Source organism: Anguilla anguilla, chromosome 11 (assembly GCF_013347855.1).
Source record: "Anguilla anguilla isolate fAngAng1 chromosome 11, fAngAng1.pri, whole genome shotgun sequence".
NCBI lineage: Eukaryota > Metazoa > Chordata > Actinopteri > Anguilliformes > Anguillidae > Anguilla > Anguilla anguilla.
This window is the reverse complement of record NC_049211.1, coordinates 12649821-12670268: the sequence shown is the minus strand read 5'-3', so window position 1 is coordinate 12670268 and position 20448 is coordinate 12649821.

Here is a 20448-nt window from a genome sequence, read left to right as displayed (position 1 = left end):
GCATTTGTCAGATGCTTGTATCCACAGACAAATATGGCATTTTAAATATATACAGTCCATTAATACAGCTGGATATTTTTACTGAAGCAATGCAGGTTAAGTATATTGCTTAAGGGTACACCAGCACCCCAGCTGGGAATCAAACCCACAACCTTTGTGTTCCAAGCCCATTTCCCTAACCCTTATTCTGCACTGCCATCCCCAGTGTGTTTCTGGCCAAAAGCATGAACTAGGTCAAACTTTGGCTGTTACTAGAGGTCTAAACACCACTGCATCTTTCATCCTTAGTAGTGTAGTGTAGTGTCTGCCCAATTCTGTGTATTCTTTCAGGTCAAAGTGCGTAAAACAAAAAAATGAGAACACTTAAAAACTCTCAACTCTCAAAAAATTATCTTAATTCTAATGTAGCTGAGAAGTCTTCAAACTGTGTAAATGGTCCACCAATGCCAGCCTTGGCTTTCTACTTTGGTTATCCACAAAATCTTTTCATTAGCAGACTCTCTTACAGTATAACTTCACATATTCTTGCTGCAAACAAACTGAAAATGACAGAAGGCCCTATGGAAAAACAGAACAATTGCAGGAGTTATGAACAATTTCTCAATGCTATTTATTCTTGTATTGGACACCCTCTCTCGAGTGGCTCCCCCAACTCTCCCATCTCCCTATCGCATGCAGGCCACACGCCGGGAAGAGTTTGCAAGGCCTGCAACTGAGCAAGGCTATCACGCCCACACCCTCGGCTATCAGCCGCCAGAGGAACGAGACGCCACAGAGGCGATTAGCAGCGGTCCAAAAAGAGCCACGACAGCCACGCACAGCAGACAAATCCTGCAGAACGACTCCTGTATGTCCCACGAGGCAAGCAGCCCGCAACAAGGATCAAGCTGCGTGTCTAGGAACTGATAGTAATGGTAAATGTGTTGATTGGTTATTGTGAATGCTCTATTTTGGTTGGCTCCAAGCCATCCACCGCACTGCATTAGTTTTAATACACATCACGCATAGAGAAGATCTTGCATGTAATCCATCTTGAATACTAACCGGTCATAAACACGGCATATTGATCTCAATGCACACCATTAACGCAACAGTTATTCTTTATCTGTCTGGCACGCTCCATGCGCCATTTTTTAATCACTACCTCCAGCTATTTCAAACCCCGCTCCATCTTAGTCCTTTGTTCTCCTTGAACGCGTGTCCGTGATCCGTGCTCACCACATTGCGCAACCCCGCACGCAGGAGAACACACAAGGTTCCACACATGCTTGCGTGCATGCACGTCCAGTGCTAGCACACACGCACACACGTGCGTACACACACATGCACTCACACAGAGATTGTTGAACATCACAGTAGGGAATTGTGCTTTGCCTTTTCAGTACTTTGTGTTCAATAAACCTTATTATATGAGCAAGGTTGTCTGTATTAATATTACTCTTGTGTTGAATTGAGTCAGCCACTGCTAATTAAAATAACACCTAGAATACCTTCACCTCTTAGCTGAATCACTTATAGTAATTTGGTATTCGCTGAAAATATAATATTGTGATTTAGTTAAGATTGAGTATTAATGTGGAAATATAATACGCATTAATTTTATTATTAATTGAAATGTCCCATTTATAGTTTGTATATTTCCTTAATGAGACTGATTTATTATTCTTAAATTATGCCACTGTTTATTGAAGGATGGTATAACCACATCCCCTACATTAAATGGCGCTGTGTGTGGATAGTCCAGGTATATCCCCTACAACATTGGCACAATGAAAACACATAAAAGGGCCACATAGTTTCAGATTCACTTGAAATAGTGAGATCCAGTTTTTGGTAACCCTTCCTATTGACTGAGTATGCAGTATAGGAAGACACTAAAGCTGATTTAAGGTTGATTTACAGTTACTTACACAATAGAAAATTGTTTGTCTACCAAAGCCATTTTCTAAGGAGCAATAATTATTCTGTGCACTGCTTACAAGGCAAATGGGAATGCTGTTTCAGTGTTATCTCTACATATTTAATATATGTTCTCCAGTGCTGAGAGCATCATCGTCCAAAATTTAGCTGGGCAGGGAGGAGACTGAGGGGAACAGTAATGATGTCAGAAAATGAAGTGCTTCCTGGCCTGTAATTAAAGTCCTGTAAGGAATTGGACAAAACGTGCCAGGGCTCAATAAGCTGTGTGAGCCAGTGGCTGCCTGTATAAATGAGCCATTAAGTGGCAGAGGAAGTTGTGTATAAATATTCCAGCCTCTTCCAATCAAACAAGCTCCAGGAAAGAGCAATTGCTTTTGGCACAAGTTCAATATTTAAGCGATTCTCAGGTGTCAAGGCAATCAAGGTGCCAGTCAAACAGATGTTACCGATGTACAATTAAGCTTTAATGTATCAAAGATCCCTCTCGGGCTTCAGTCCCTGAGGGAACTTTGATACATTACAGAGATGTGAAATCATCCACTGGTGAAATGGCTCAACCAAACAGCATGCAAAGACAGGCCATGTGTAAGTTTATGACATCATAAGGCAGTGTTTTTGGCTGGACCGCAACAGCGGGGCCAGCCCTACAAACGTGACTGACTGAGTGAGTGACTGAGTGAGTGATGAAGTTACACCATTGGTCGGCCGAGTTATGGAGTCACACCATTGGTCAGCCGGATCACGTGTGTTAGGTCCAGCCATATACTAGGTTTTAACCTGGTCTTGTTTTTTTTTGACCTCACAGTCCTTCACCCATCTGTTTACAGTTTGCAGCCTGAGTCATGCTTGGTCTCCTTACCCCACACATGCGCATGTCTTTTCCTACATGTGGCCTGGAAGGTCCAACATAAAGTATTGATTTTATCAGTGAAAAATGCATGAAAACATTAGGATTATTGTGACACACCTGCACACACACGCACACACACACATTTGTTTACTTTATGTCCATGTGCCTTACCCTTGTTTGTAGCTGCAGCATTTTTTCAATTTTGATATAATGTATGGTTCATTTTATTGAATTCAATATGGCAGCAAAACACAACTACAAAAAGAAAAGGCAAACACTTGTGGCCCTCAAGTGCTGATTCAACATACAAAAACAAAACAAATTGGGTGTTTTTGCACCCTGAAGAGCAGAATACCAAAACAAAAGAAAACACAAAAACCAAAATAAGGCCTGAAGTGGCAAACCCAGCAAACTCTAATGTTGTATCTGTACCTTAGGGGCTCAGGTTTTTGGTTTGCGTTTTTGTGTTGTACTTCAGGGCCACTATAGTTAAAGGGTTTGTACTGCAGCATAAAGCACAAGAGCATGCAGAAAGCACCTGGGGTTTCTCTATGCCAAAAAGTCAAACCCAAGGAAATGTTGAGTGGACTGACTGGATTCTCCCCCATCCTTGGCTTGGCTTCATAAACAAAACAGAATGACAAATATCACATCACCAAACAGATAGCATAATGGCCACACATCTGTGCACCTCTGGACACCACTGCTATTAGTTTGTGTGTGAGACAGAAAGCCTGTCTACAGTATGTGCATGCATGAGCGACATGGGGATCTGTCCTTCAGACTGGGAACCGTTTCATTATCTCAGTAGACATGCTAACTCACCGTAGTTGTAAATCATAAAATGTGTGCGGGATGTAGTCAGTCCTTTATTAAAATAGTATCTGAACGGCTGTCACCAACGGTCATGTTAACATTCATTGCATTCTCGTTTGAAGTTAAGAATTTACTTACAGTCCAGTAATGGCGTAAATAATAAATGTCCCCATCTGCACGACTGAAATGACTTCTTAATCTTTCTCTGTCCTTTTTTATATAGATGACTTACAGAATCAAAGCAGCATTGCACAATCACACAAAGTCTTCATCCTGTCCATATTAGAAGCTGCGTGCCAGAAATTCCTTTGATCTGACTGCCTTTCCTTCAAACCACGCCAAAAAAAGACGCAATTGAGTACATGTAGTGAAGGTTAATAAAGTGATAATTTGTTAAAAATGTGTTATAATTTTACTGGTGTTCCCGATTTTTCCACTTTTTGTGCTCATTACGGAAAGCCAAGTAGTAATTTTATGCAACATCCTCCATCGCTGCAGGACAGACAGCCCATACCAGCAGCCACATTCTCCTTCCACTCTATATTCCACCAGTCAAGCTGCACAGCTATTGCATTAAAGGATGGCAGAGTTACTGCATCGCAGAACAGCACAGTTACTGCATCACAGAACTGCACAAGTACTACATCACAGAACTGCACAGGTACTACATCACAGAACTTAAGTTGCTGCATCAGAGAACTGTACAGTTACTGCATTATAGAACTGCACAGTTATTGCACAGGTGGTGCTGCAGGTAGATAATATGGCCCTGATCAAGGAGTTGCTTTTAAAACTTAAAACTGTAAAAACAAGAGCTGTATGAATTTAAGTTTATAATCCCTATATAATTTAAGTTCATTCATTAATTTTTTACAGTGCAGGTCTGGCCTGTGTGGCACATCATGGCAGAAGTAAATTAGATTGTTTCTCAGATTGTATCAGATTATTTTTCAGATTGCATTGATACCTCTAGGAAAATAGCATACTTATAATAACACTTTTGGTTTAATGTACTGTAGGTCATACTAACCACAGGACACACGGCAGTAACCTTTCTCCCAGTGTGCTAAATGGTGGATTGAGATGTTAATTGCCTAAATGTAAGAATGCTTTCAGTTAAGTAGACAGCAGGAATATTCAACACTTTATCCTGGGCTGATGGCTGTGACGATATAAGACTGTTTTTTAAGGATATTTTTAACAGCTCAAAATGGCCCCTTGGGAATGGTTTCATAATGGCAGACAAACAATGAAAACTGTAAACTTCTCAGTAAAAGTCCTATAAATGCTGCCATTAAAATTCTTTCTTTCCTCTGTTGTTTTATTTGTTCATTTTACCACAGATGGACTTTTCTAGTCTTTCACTGCTGTTTGCTCGGAACATTTGCTGACAGGCAGCCAGCAGATAGAAAAGTTTGACATTGTTAGCAAACATTCAAAAGCATCTCTACTCAAGCACACTGTTTCTCTGTCAAAATTGTTCATCTCTCAGGATCGAGTGTGGGTGTGCTGCAATATGCCCTGTGCTCTATAAAGATATACATAACACCAGATCAAAACTGCCAAAGCAAATTACAGGAAAGTGATATTGTACTTTAAAAAATAAAAAAAAATTCAGTGCCATATTTCAATTTTGTTTTGTTTTCCCCCTGAGGTGACTTGGTGGTTGTGATTGAATCCAGCTGTTACTGAATTGTACCGTAATACAGTTAAAGTTTTAACATATTTTGGCAATTCCAATTTATAACACATCGTCAATCTTAAAGCAATAATCTACATTTCTTTTTTGGGAAAAGTCCGGCCAAAAACAATGGGCCCCAACAACCAAGGATAGATGATTCAGCATGAATCTGCAGACATATTAACCCTCTGAAGTGTAGCTTTTTTTTGGAATGTTCTTTCAAAATTCTAGGTAAGTGTTCTATAACTCCATTTCTTTCAATTACCTGTAATGATTGTTACATCAGCATTACAATGTTTGGATAAGAGCACTGTAATCACAGACTTGTGATCTTACACCTTAAACTCTAAGGCTTAGGGGGTTAAATCAATTATCGACTGATCGGAAGCAGGCGAGGTGATCCTCTGCTGGCAGTTAAAGCATTTCAAATTTCCACAAAAAATCTATTTGTATTAAAAGTAAAATGATTTAAAAGAACCTTGTTTGCATTTTCTATGACAAAGAATGATTACATGAAGGCAGTTTTATTTCAACTCAAAATCTCAGGTAACTAACTGGGAGCATCACATGGCTTCAAACATCAAAACAGACATTTACCCCCGGTTCGATGATGTGAAGGAGACTGAGGCTTTGTTAGAATTTTGAATAACTGCGAGGCAGCACGTCAACACTGTTTTAGGTCCAGACGATGCTGCTTATAGTGCACTGTAAACCCAGGCATGATTCACTGCAAAAAAATTATCTTTATTGTCTCCTAATTGCACTTTTTGCACCTCCATCCAAGAACAGTGTAAGTAGGCCTAATTACTGTGTTATTCTAGTCATCCTAATGAGGTGGAACGGTGAACATTATCTCACATTTAAAAGCCTATGTGCCAATACCATGGAAAAAAATCTATTTTTTCTCATTGCTTTTTACCCAGCCATTGTTTTGAATCACCAAATGCACAGCGCTTCTGTAACACTGGTGAGCCACATACTCCCACACAGGCAGAACTGTGCACACAAATATGGGAGGTCTGTAGGACACTTGCTATTTCCAGCCATATAGACCACATACAGCCTACTGCAGAGTTGTGCTTATACAAGGATAGGCCTGTCTCACCGCTGACAGCAGTGCTCCAGTACATTTGATATCTGATTCATTTAGCAGACACTATTCTTATCCAGATCAGGTTACACAACGTACATTCTTTTATGAGTTTATTCATTAATTTATACAGCTGAATATTTACTGAAGTAATTCAGGTTAAGTACCCCTGCTCAAGGGTACAGTGGCAGCACCTGTAACCTCTTAGTTACAACCCCAGTTACCTTACCATGAGGCTAACACTGCCAACACTACACTGCCAACACCTCCTGCAGTCTTGTGGGCACAGGTGTGCCCTAGTGAGCAGCTAGGAGGTGCTTAAACATTGGTTTTGTAGTTGTTCCAATGACCTTTTGGTAAGCACTTTTGTGCGTCGCTTTGGATAAAAGTGTCTGCTAAATAAATGTAATGTAATGTCATATAATGGTAACCTGAGACACCTTGGTGGAATTATCCCATTGGGGTAAAGCACTGTGTCCTGCCACTCCAGATCCCTGTCATAGCAGGTTAAAGTCACAGCCCAGACCCAAATCAGGTCAGCCAAGGCTATAAGCATGACATTACATTTACAGAGATTTCAAAGCAAGCCATAATTAATGGGAGGACTGCAATGGGCAAAGTGGTCACGGAAAAACCACTGATTTCAAACAGGGATGAAAAACTTCAGGAAAATTTGATTTAGAATGGATTATGCACATGAGATGACAATGAGAATGAGAATGAGAATGACAATGATTATTATTATTATTATTATTATTATTATTATTATTATTATTCATTGAAGCAGGGGGTCAGGTGACATTTCTTGGCTGTAAAACTAAGTAACTTCAGTTGACCTAGTCCAACTTAGTCAGAAATGGATATGTTCATTATGTTCATTCATTTTCATTCAAATTTAATTTATGGGGGAAAAGCCTGTATAGGAAAAGCAAAGTCATCAATTAATTAATCTTTGGTCTTGAGACACATAATGACTCTGTTTGAAACTTCAGGAGGCATTGAGTTCAGGAGGCATTAATACTTAGCACTGAAGCTTATGGGACATACAAATGCAAGCTTTTTTTTCAATTAATTTCAGAGAGTAATGAATCTTTTAATGGGGATTACAAATTTTGGATAGGTTGCAAGATAAAATCCTAAAAAAAGTTTCTTTTGAAACATGTTTTATAGGTGCATAAATCATTTTTTTCCCCCCAAATTACAAAGCAATTTCATAAGCAAATTCAGCTCAACAGCAGTGTATTTCATTAGCGCTTATCTCTAGCAGTATATAATCCAATTCCTTACCGTCAGCGTCTAATGCAGAGGAGCCTGTGATTATAGAGAGCATTAAACCTCACTAAACTATCACAAAATTAATTTCAAACTAACATTCATTCCACACCAAATGCAGTGTCAGGGTAGATTGCATAGAAATTTCATTTTTAACCATATTTGTGCTGTTATTTGTTGTTGTTGTTTTTATACTTAGAATTCATCTCACTGAAATAAAGCAATGTTTTATGGATGCTTGGTACATTGTTGAGAGGAACTAAAACAACGTTACCCAGAGCAGCCACAGCTTATATCTAGCCTACCTCTGGGGGAATGTGGCCCAGGTTCAAGCCTCCAGTACAAGCCTGGGCTGCTCTTGTGTTTACTGGCTGAGTCAGTAGAAGCTTTAAAGTCGTTCGACAATGAAGGATTTTACTCACATTTATTTTTTAATACATTGTTCCAATTGTAGTACGAACGCAGCAGTAAATTCACATTCATTCAGATTTAGGACCCTCTAAAATTACTAGCACCTCGGATAAAGATGAGAAAAAAAGGCTGTATGAAATAAACATCACAGGTAATGAGCTATATTGTGTGCTTTAAAAAAGTTGCTTATTTTCTGTCTTACCGATACCACTGGAACCCTTGTTTTAAGTAATTGAGCACTTCCTCTAAATAAAAATAACACAACTGAATAGTTTTACAGTGTTTTAAGAGATTAGTGAACAAGTTGGGGGATCTTCGACCATTCCTCCCTACACAATCTTTCAACATTCTTCAGATCCTCAATCAGCACTTACGGACTAAGTTTCAGCAGGTTGAACCAATCCAAAAATGTCCATTTAATCCATTTAATCTCTATGAAGGGTGCAATAATTTTTTCAAGTCCTGTATAAGAATTATTCAAGCTAAAATAAATGAAAATGCTTTGCCCTGTTCAGCGTTCTAGATCTACAGTCATCCATGGCATATTTGTACTTATTTTCCCTGCACCAATCCAAATAATCTCAGTTTCTAGGGTTAAAGTAAACAGGGCAGAGGGACAAAGACAATAAGATACGTATCTGAGTCTTGTGTAAAACAGAGAAAATTCTACTGCATTGGTGTTGTTATTGCAATGTAAAGGCTCAACTCATCCAGGAGGAGTGCAATGAGACCTCGCAGTGTAACTAACTGAATACCAATGTCAAAGAGAACACAAATGCAACTGTGCATAAAGTTTGGTAGCTGCTTCTAAACTCGCGTTCCCAAATGTGTTTGCTCACATATGACAAAATGTGAATGTAGATCTAGACTGGCATTAAATGTTGTCTATAGGTTGAGAAAAGATATACAGACATAAAATTTGATTATTGTTTTTTTTTTGTTTGTTTCGATCACATCTTTTAGAATTTTTATCCATCTTTTAGAATTTTTACATTTTATACTGATTTTCAGGTACATAACAAAAGCTTGGCTTCAACCTCAGATACTCAAAGTAACCTACATTTACAATTTTAGCCAATTGTGAATCAGTTGTGAAAAATGCATTTTACAGAGATATGTAAATGACAGTCGCATAAGTGCCTGTTGGCGCTCTGTAAAGTCTGCTTGCTCCAGATCTCACTCATTTGGCATAAGCATTTCCAAGTGTTGCCTTTAATATCAAGTGAACATAAAGCCCTCTGGTTTGTGACATTTCCCTAGTGACTGTGATCCTAATCTTTCCTTAGACTCGGAAAAGCATTTCATTAACTAATTAAACAATGTAATGGGCTACATAATTAACAAACTAATGGAAAGTTCTTAAAAGATTATAGATTTTTTTGTGATATGCTGTGAGCCTGACTGTTCAGCTCAGTCTAGACTCCAATGTATGCAACCCTTTCACAAGGATCCACCAACTAAAAAGATAGCTGAACATAAAAAAGAAAACTGCAAGTCATTTGTAATTCCATTTTAATTGGATAGTACAACTGCCAATCAATTCATTAACACTGATGGGAGTAAATGATCTCCAATCCATCTAACTGCTCTGGATGAATCTAATTTGACTTGCACAAATGAACACATACCCCAGTGGTACTGATCATTTCTCAGTCTCTCAGCTTGGTCATCAAGCGACCAAGGCCCTGCCAGCTACACACTGAACTTTATTTTTCTATATATTCCTCCACGTTGAATTTATGCCATAAGAGGAATGGCAGTAGTTTTGAAGTTGATTGTGGCATCTTAAATTCAGCTGAGCCAGAAAACTTTCTGTCTTCCCAATGGAGAGGGGGAGCGCGTGCAAGATTTAGTTCAGCTGAACAGAGATTCTGCATATCAAATATCATTTTTTCTAGTGAACAGCTTTTAAGGAGAATATTCTCATAGTTTCTGAAAAGTTTTTGGTATCAATGACTTGGTTTATCAGCCACTTTAACATTTAGAAGAATTTTATAAGAAGTCAAAACATAATTTCATAGCCATATCATTAAAAGTAGATCTCAGTAACTTGTCCCCCTTGTACTACGTGCGATGTGCAGTAAATCAAGCATCATTATCCTCTTAGGAGCCTTATCACAACTGTGCCACCTGTGGTGAAAAATGTCCTCATGCCCTCACTTCACAGCTAGACGATACACTTCACAGCTAGGCTATGCACCATGTAGTATATTCATAGGCAAAACAAAAGAATAAATGTGAAGAAAAAAAGGTCAGTGTGTCCTCACAATTACATCTACATATCAATGTAATTTCACGTACTCTGGCATTTCAGACTGAGATATGATGGCATCTGTCTATGATAACGCAAATAACAGATACAACATAACTACAACTATTGTGAGCGAGTTACTCATCAAGTCGTGCTAGAATGCAATCAAGAATGCAAGCTGATTTTTAGATGGAAAAATTCATACGCCAATCATGCAAACCAGCCACAAACATCCCACATCCCACCAGGACCTCGCAAGGGTATGTGCATGTATAATTTTCGAAACAATCTTGAAGCCGTACGTTCTTCTGGAAATTTGCCCCCAGCAATTAAGCAACAAGTGCGTCAGAGGATTTTTCGAGCAGACAATTTAGTTTCAACCTTCAACATCTACTGAAACAAATGCTTCGCATTTCTTCCAAACTTTTCATCAATGCACTCAGTAATAGCTCCGCTTGATAATTAATCATGTGCCATGAAATCATTTTATCTTTTCCTTTTCCCTCACGGTTGGACACAAGGTCTGCACACCTTATTGTTGTGTGCTCAAACATGATTGACAGGATGATTTAATTGGCTCTGAAGGTTACCCGAGAGCTTCCATCTGTTTTCACCAAATGCAATCACAACAGGCTGCAGTGCAATACAGAGGTATCCTCCAATACATGCAGATGCATGGCACCAGCTGTATGTACAGCAACACCTGGATTTACATTAAATTAATTTCATTCTGAGAAAAAAGTGACTGTACTTGCTTGTTTTCTACATTCGCAAAATGAAGAAAAACATTGAATCAATTTATATGCATAAACACGCTGGTAAAATAGCACATGGTTATGGAAGATGCAGTACAAGGCTGGAAAAATCTAGATTTTATTATATCGGAAGGCCTCACTAAAATCAAAGGTATTTTCAGTTGGGTACTCTTAAATTAGGAAGGGGAAAAAGTACAAAAAAATTGGTTTATGTGGTTTCACATGCAATATTCTGATATTCTAGAAATAATTTGTACCGTTTCTTTTTGTCGTTCTTTTGTCATCCTCATGAAATCACAACCTCTGTAATACTATAACCCTGGATTTAAACATTTCACCTTAACATTTCAGTGATGACATTTCAGTGATCACAAAATCAACTCCCCATGCTGTGTTTGTGATGACACAAGCATTCCCCTGCATGTATTTGTAAGCCAATAATAGACCTACAGCTTTGTATTATTGTATTTCATTGTTTTATCGTAAATAAAACCTATTGTAAATAAACAATTCCCAAAGTTAAACCTCTGATTAATATTGAGTGTCATTGATCCATATAATTAAAAAAACAATTTTTTTTTTTAAACCTCTGCATTCTATTAAAAAGTCACTGAAACAGCACTGGAGAGATACTGGCACGTAGTGTAACATTGGTAAGATGGACACTTTAATTATCTTGACGGTTGAGAAGATGCTGAGGATTTTGGTTGAGTGCCAATTGTGTATTAGGACACACCATTTAAATGCAGTGTGTGCTTTTAACTTTGGCAGCAATTACAAATTCAAGAGATTCAACTGACAGCTATATAAGGCATATTTCTCACATTCTATTCGCTAATGTAAAGGGACAAGGGGATTGAGAGCTCATTTTTTCGTAATACCTCTGGAGACATTCATATTGTAGCTTTCTCATTCTAGCAATGAATGCAGGGCAGAAGTTAAACCTCATTTGGACCGATGTGAAATGATTCAATATTATTCAAATAAAAATCCATTTCAGCTAACAGATTAATACAAGCACCTTTTGATTACTAGTTTACTACGAGTTTATTAGTGTGCATACAATGTAATAAAGTCTCCAGAGAGGTTCTGAATCAGGCTGACTAAGCTTTTGTGTTAGTGTCTAATAAATACAGAATATTCTAGCTGGCATTTGACAATGAAATGGAAATTTTTTCCCCCTTCTTCTTCAGTACGTATTGACCTACATTGTATTGATCAGCAATGGGATTCTTAGAAGGTATGTTGTTTGGCTGGCCAAACAACAATATAGTATGTATTATTTCACTGTATTGTGCTCTCTATAGAACATACTGTACTGAATTGTTTAACGTCAACTAGATGGCCATTAAGACCTGATGCTGATTTTTTTTTTTTTTTAAGAACGTTTATTATGCAATCATATCCCATTATATATGACTGACTTTAGGCTTTTATTCTGTTGATCTCTATGACATCATACATAGTTCAAATATAATGATAAAATACTCAGATAAACCTGTAGATCTGTTGCTGAAAGACATGTAAATTATCAGCAAGCACCTCTATCAGTTTATGACCCATATTTTTGAACCTGTTCTTCCTTCCACCTTATTTCCCCTCCCCATTTAAATTCAGGCAATCTGAAACAAAAGGTTTTTTTCCCCCTGTATTTGTCTTTTTGAGTTTGAAATTTTTACTATATGTTGTCGAAAATCTGCCGGGATTTCATGACGTAGCCATCTAGCAAGTGAGGTTCTACAAACAATAACAAGTGTTAAATCTGATGTCACGAACACAGTGAGAAAAAAAAAATCCTTAACCCAGACCCTTGAGATCTGAAACCATCCCTGGCACACTTCGCTTTCTGAACAGAAGTGAATCCCTACCTAATCTAGTTCACACCATTCTGTTCAGCTTTGTCTCACGTCTGACAGGTGCAACACCTGGTGATTGTTTTCAGCTTCTGGTTTCAGGTGAATTTTGCCCGTTGCTATGGCACTCCGGACACCTGCACTTCCATGCGAGTCGGTCAGCATCCGCTCCTCGGTTGGTCTGCAGTCCTCACTCAGTCAGGGGGCTCTTGGCGTGGGTTTCTCACTATTTCACCCAAAGGGGGTGCTCAAATGAAGCTGCTCTACGCTTATTGATGATGTTCATCCAGTCCCTGTGTGTGTCATAGCTTAGTGCCTCAATTTCTAAAGCCACTGACAGACATACCTCTATATATTTTCTGTCCGACCATTAGCTCAAGCGCTGCTACTACGACCTGAATGGTAGTTGCCCTCATACTCAGACCGGCAGCTTTGAGTGTCTTGGCGGTAGGCCGTATTGATAGATGAACGTTCCATTTGGCTGATTACTGAATAGGCCTATAAAAGATCTGGGTTTCACAAGGACCATTCATTAATGCAAATTTCCGTGTGAGAGGTTGACTCCTTTTCCCCCTATCAATTTGTAAAAGTTGCCAAAGTATCCAGTCATCGAGTTTGAGAACTTTTAGGTGTGTTATTTTATATTTAAAAGCATCCTTTAAATGTGATTGTTGGAAGGTTCGCCAATATCCAGGAGGATAAAAGGACATTCCTTAAAGGACAGGTGCTTAAATCATAGCTGGTGTGTCTATCTTTAGAAGGGAAAGGGAAAGGAAGAGTGGGCGCTGGTGGTACGAAAAACCTGGAGGATTTATGAAAACCAGGGAGTTAAGCTTTCTATTGATCTCTTCCTTTATCAAAGCAGACAACACAAGAATGAAATATAAGCCCACAAAAAGATGTGGGCAGTCGAGGGGTCGTTGTGGAAGTTTAAACCACAGTGAAATCAATCGTTTGTCTAGTGAGAAATTACTCCACGTTGGAGCTTTTCAGGTATCCCCCTTCATTTTGTGTTGGCTTGGCATGAAATAAATGACAGCGCAGAAAAAGCGGGGCTGGGAATGGTGTAGAGCCATGGCGTAAAGTGCATGCAAAGCACATCTGTCAAAAAAGTCAATAGCCTCCGCTGGCTTGTGTTTGGATCTGTTTGCACACTTTACAGTTTTCATTTGTCATTTCACCGGCTGCAACTTCAGCTGTTTCCGTTGAATTTTTTTTTTCTTTCAGTTTTTTAAAGAATAAATATTTACCTTGTTTTCAATTTTCATATTGTAGCGCTTCACATTAAGTCTGAAATTTGTCCATTTGTCAAGAAATGACATTTCTAGACTAATGGACACTTTTTCTGGCATCAATACTCAACAGTTTTTGACAGCCGGAATTAAATTTTGAATGGATGTGAAAGCAATAGCAAGGTAAGCCAGTTCTAACTGACAGACATAAATTACATAGAAATTGTCAGCCAAAAACAGCTAATGGTTTTTGACATTCTTTGTGACTGGATTCCCCTGTCCCCAGTTCACAGCTAACACATCTGGCCCTGAAGTGCATTGCGTACCTTCAAAAAGAATTAGACTTGCAAGGCCCTGAATGAACAGCTTCTGTGACCAGCTCAGGTCATTGTGCTTGGATTGTGTCTATGTCATTAGCGGTGAGCACAGGGACATCAGAAATCCTATAAATATATCCCTGGAGCCAGATGGGTATGTTCTGTTGAAAGTTTCATAAAATAAAGTCAAGGGTTACATACTGAATATTTATTTTCATTAAAATTTAACTTAAGACTTATAAAGGGCCTCTGGATTCTAGAATATTGTGTACCTGAGATTGTGTGCTGAATTATTAAAATCAATATAATAAAATATCAAGGCAATTATACTGACTATTAGTATGTATATTCAATAATTGGCTGTACTCATTACTCATATGTACAAACAAAATTGTGATATATAATTCACTACTACTTATATTAACTTGTATTAATAATAATAAAAATCATCATCATCATCATCATCATCATCATAATTACAATAATAGATGTGTTCATTTCATTGCTTACCATGTAAATTGGACAAGAGAGTGACAGATACTCAGAACAACATACAAAATCTCAGAACCTGAATATTAAGACTAACCATCACATGTTAGTTCTAGTTTCAGACCTTGGTAAACAAAAGCCATTGGCATCACTGGATAGTTTTTGGATTTGTATAAAAATTTAGAAAGAATTCAAACTCAAATCGACTAGCTCATATGAACGTAGTTACCGAAAGAGATAGAACATGCTTTCCTTCAGATGGCACACAAAAATTTTAAGAATCTCAGGATGAAGGGAGATTATGACCATTGCCGTTTTTTGCCCAGGATAATGCATGAATACTAATCTACCCTGAAATTAAGTTAGAAAAGCAATTCCATTGAGGGTTTCAACTGCATAGTCCTTAGGGCTCTGACTGAAAAGGTTTCACAGAAGTTGTTCTAAAAGAAGGTCTATTTACTTGCATCTCTGGTAAATGGAGACCTGCTGGCATTGACCTGAACCCTGGCACGTTCTGAAAGTTTACTTTGACTTTGACTTGACTTTGAGCTTTTGAGAATGTATAAAAACAGACCATGTAATCGGCCACCCACACAAGCAACATGTGAAGCACCCTCCTCTAACTCGACGCCTGTGTGAATTTAACCAACGAGACACAGACAAAGGAGCAGAGCCTTGAGATTGTGTCTTTGAGGACACCAGATGCTAAAATGGTTCAGTCTGCTTAAATAAATGCAATAATAAATATAATTAAATATAATAGTCCGCTTTTAAAATCAAAAATAGTATTTCACATGCCAGATATCACAATTGTCAGAACATACACCAAACATTTTTTTCTTTTAATCACAAGATTAGCTAAATCTGTTTTCACTGCTATGATATCGGCATGACATGCTTCTGCGGTTATGTAGCTATCTTCCGGTTTTTCTCCCTCCTTCTTTTCTGCATAATTTCTCAAGACACAGGGGCCATGGCTGACCCATACGTTTTAGTAACTGAATGCCTGATGATATACAGTGCATGCAGTTGCAGTCAACAGGGTTTTACCACACTAATCTTCTCATCACTGCTCATTATACACCCCTTTCCTCTCGGTGTATGAGAGGGTCAAAGTGCACATCTCGGCATGCAAAATGCAAAGGCACTCCTTTGAATAATCTCTCCAGCACTTTTTTCTAAAATGTCTACCTGAATTGTTTATGTGAAAAATAATTTGTGAAGAAAGACACTATGTAAGGGAATTGTATATACAGCACGTACATGTTTTTATTTCTTGATTTAAAGTTACATTCTACCAATATAGCCACAATTTTACACTAAAAATTTAGAATATAAATAATATTTAATAGTGATACCATAGATATGCTTTTGAAACAGAAATGTGAGGATTTTCAGCAGATTTATCTTCCCTGTTAGCTGTTGCTTTGGAGATGAAAGCCCAAACATCTCATGGTTGTTGTTAATTATTTGCAGTCATGACTGAGTGGATGTGTGGTAATCAGGGAAAACCATGAAAATGCATGCTGAATAAATATCTCTGGCAATGATATTGCATTGGGAAGCTCAAAAGGAGGCCTGGCAATGATTTTGCAATTTCCTGTCTGAACATTTCCTTTTTCATAGTCTTCAGCATTATGGCAGGATTGATGTTTTTTTTTTGTTTTTTTTTGGGGGGGGGGGTATGGATATTTCCTTTGAGCAGTAGCGTAATCAGCTTAATCGATAGGAGTACAGAATGCTAAATGTGGCTTCTGGCAGTAGGGCAGGACTGCGAGATCAGAAGCACTCAACGCACATTAATACCAAGCTTACACATATTGAAAGAAGTAGTTTATCATTCAGTTCAGAGGCAAAGAAAAATCACTGAAGAGACTAAATAAACATAGAGGTAATTCTTCTATTCCGTGCCAGGCCCCGTGCCTAATGCCTTATATGCGTGAGTTATGCCCTATGGTTCATGCATATTAATCAGCACTAATTTGACAAATTCACAAAATTGGCAAGTGAACTTTTAATGCATGCGAAGGACATTAAGAATCATGAATCCTTGAATCACTATGTTGTGTTACTGATTCAATAAAGTATCTAATGCTAAATTTGGTTGTACTGTTGTAGTGAGTGACATTGTGTATGACCCAATTTGGTCATTGTGGTGAGGAAAATAACAGCCTGTATATCCCCAGTGATATGTGATAGAATATTTGCAGCAGGTGTGGCTTTTCATAAAAATGCTGGACATAAAGCTTGATATACACATTAAGTCCCCAGCCCTGCTTAAAGAATTCCTTTTGCAGGATGCATTAATGTTACATCAGCTGTGCAGCTAAATCAGGGGACAGTATGAAAACGGCAGCAATTCCAACAGGGTTAATCCCATATGGACCTAAATACCGCATTGTATATTATTATTATTATTATTATCAGAATTACTATTATAACCACTACTTTTCCTCATGTCTGGTTTAACCATCTTATTGATCCATATCACTAATCGAAATGTATCACTTTAATACAGAATAACTCCCAGCACCCCATGACCAAATTTGGATCCAATTGGCCACATGGCAACATAATAACATAGGATTGAACTTTTAATATTTAAATCAAAGCCCTGAAATCAACCACACTAGATCTCTCTCCTCACAGTCTACAAAGCTGGTCATGTGGCCCACAAAGTCAGCCATATTTGATGTTCCACCAGAATTTTTTTTTTGTGTGTTTTCGTGTTTTGTTTTGTTTTTTTCCTAGCAGGTTAATTGCATGTTGTTTCGGAGGAAAGGCATTTGCAAGAAAAATGAATTTAAAAACAACGTACGACTAACTGTAACATTGCGTATGTCATCTCCTCAAGCTGGAGAGAAAATGTATTAGTCTTGGGGCCCACAACTGTCACAAGAGAGGAGAGAGAGAGATATGGAACCTGCTTATGCATTCACACTTATTAAAGATTTATTTTTTTAAGACTCAAAGACGTTAGGTTATTAAGCATTACAGTCCTGCTGTCCCATGACGTGCCTTAATTTGTACTCTGTTTACTTGAGGGAACACAGCGCAAATGAAGGCAGCATAATCAGTTTACCACACAGTGAAGCATATGCTGAATGCCCATTCTTTATGCCACATTGTTTATGCATTCTTTTTAAAAAATGTATCCTTAGGTGACAAACAATAGACACAGGTGTAAATTAACTTTATTATCTTCACAAACACTGTTTGCCAAGTAAATCAATCATTATTTTTAATAAAAAAATAATTTAACTGTTTTTAAAGAACAAAAATAACCTTTGCATTTAATCATAGGTCAGAGCTGAAGAAAACTATGGACTGAAATCTGAAACTAATGTGTACTTATTTTTATTTTTAATATGTTCATGCCTAAAAAGGCCATGCATAGTAAACGCATATAGCCATTTTACATGTGTAAGGTATATATATTTTTATGCATGTTAAAATTCCAACTGATGGAAAATGTATTAAATAGTTTCAGAAACATTGGCATATCATTGGCAGAATATCAGTTTAATTCAAGTGTTCTCAAGAACATTTTACCAATGTTGCCTGGAGATTGTTGTACTAGTTCTTATGGGTGTCAAGGGAAACGACAAAGCCAATATCATAAACTAAGTGCTGACTAGAAGTGACTTAAGTAATTCAAAACCTGCTTCGCGGTGATGTATCCAAGCTAATTAATTATGCATGCAGAGTTAAGAATGCATTCAAATATGTCAGCGTAATGTCTTTGAACAAATGAAAATTCAAAAACTAAAAAATATGTTGAAATATGTCACTGTAATATCTTTGAGCCTATGACCATTCTGGACCATGTGGATATCAATCATAAACCAGATCTCGACTACTGGCTGTCTCTGGGAGGAAAAATAATGCATGGAAGTCAATGCTATTTCCTACACTCTTACTTTGCTGAACTAGTGTTCATTCACACATTGTCTGCCAATAAAGCCCCTTTCTGACAGGGTCATCCTTCTAATATGTAATATCTAATAAGCTGCAGTCTTCTGAACGCCACAAATATAAACCAATACTACATTCTTAATGTGCTACTGAATTTTGCATCAGATCCCCAATATAAATGCACAACCATAACTAGATTATGCATGCAATTGACATCGCCCCTGCCCCCACCTCCCCCCCCCCCCAAAGCCCCCTGCCCCCCCCCCCCCCACCCCCCCACCCCCCACACTTACTTTCTGGAATCACCTTGCAAAGCTGTAATTTTATAAATGAGAAAATCAAGAAATCAAACGCATTTTTGTGTGGTTATATCCCGTACATCCGACATCATTACCTTACTGTTTGTTCTCCTCCAAGTTCATTTTCATGTGACAATAAAGATGGCTTGACAAGCCTATCCTCATTTTACTCTCGTTATCCTACCCACAAGCATATGTTTTATACAGTTTTAGTAATTACCAAAATGACAAACTTTTACTTAAAGCTGGACGCAGTCAATATTTTTCATTATCTTTGACTCACAAATAAATGCAAGTGACATTTTTTTCTTTACACAAAACAGTTTGGCATGTTAATCCAATACCAATATTACCGTGGCAAACTTTTTAAAGTAACTTGCACTTAATAGAGAATCAACGTTTAACAAATCCAGTTCTTGAACTCAAAATCTGAGTCGTTTTTTTCTATTTTCTGTGGGAATGACCAAAATTACATAAATTAACCAGAGCAGTAGCACATTTATTCACAAAAAAAGTACAACTTGCATGTAATTGTGTCCAGGTGATGTTAAGTGAATGTCCTGCCCTAACATAGGCATCAGCATGACACAAAGCAACACAAATATTCCTCTAAGGCACTTATCACAGAAAATAGACCTGCAAGGATAATGCCTTCTCAAATGGCCCTCTTCACCTGTCACGGCAGCCAATTGGTTGCTCAAAAATATTGGATGTTACATGGCATTGTCTTTGTTTACTTATTTGTTCAATTCAAGAAAGTAAAGAGTTTTTCAGACATAAATGGAAACCTGCAACACAAAGACGCAGTATCAATAAAGCACTCAGACTAATGGTGACGATTTTAAACTCGTACAGGGTGTTTACCTGTGAAAGGCTCGCTGCGGAGTCAAAAAGCTTCCCCATCACCCCATTTCATTCCCTCTCAGTTCCAACGAAGCCATATGCAACTTGCATTACGCAAAGCTGCAAGAAAAAGGAAAAATAAAATCATTTGATTTGTGGTTTCTTTAGATGTGTTTTAAATATTACTACCCCGAAATATGTGAAGCAAAGCATGCATTTGTATTGACAAATTTTGTAAAGATTGCAGAAGGAAAAACAAATAAGTCAATATTTTCAATCACATGTGCACTTCAGAACTCCAATAAGACAATTAACACCATCCATGTAGCAGCATCCATTACTTATAGTGTTATTGTTAGCCTTTATTTTTCAAACAGATTTTTCATATTTTTCATCAAATTTGTAAAAGCCACAAATATTGGCCACCCTTTTCATGCAGAAAAAGTTAGTAAAG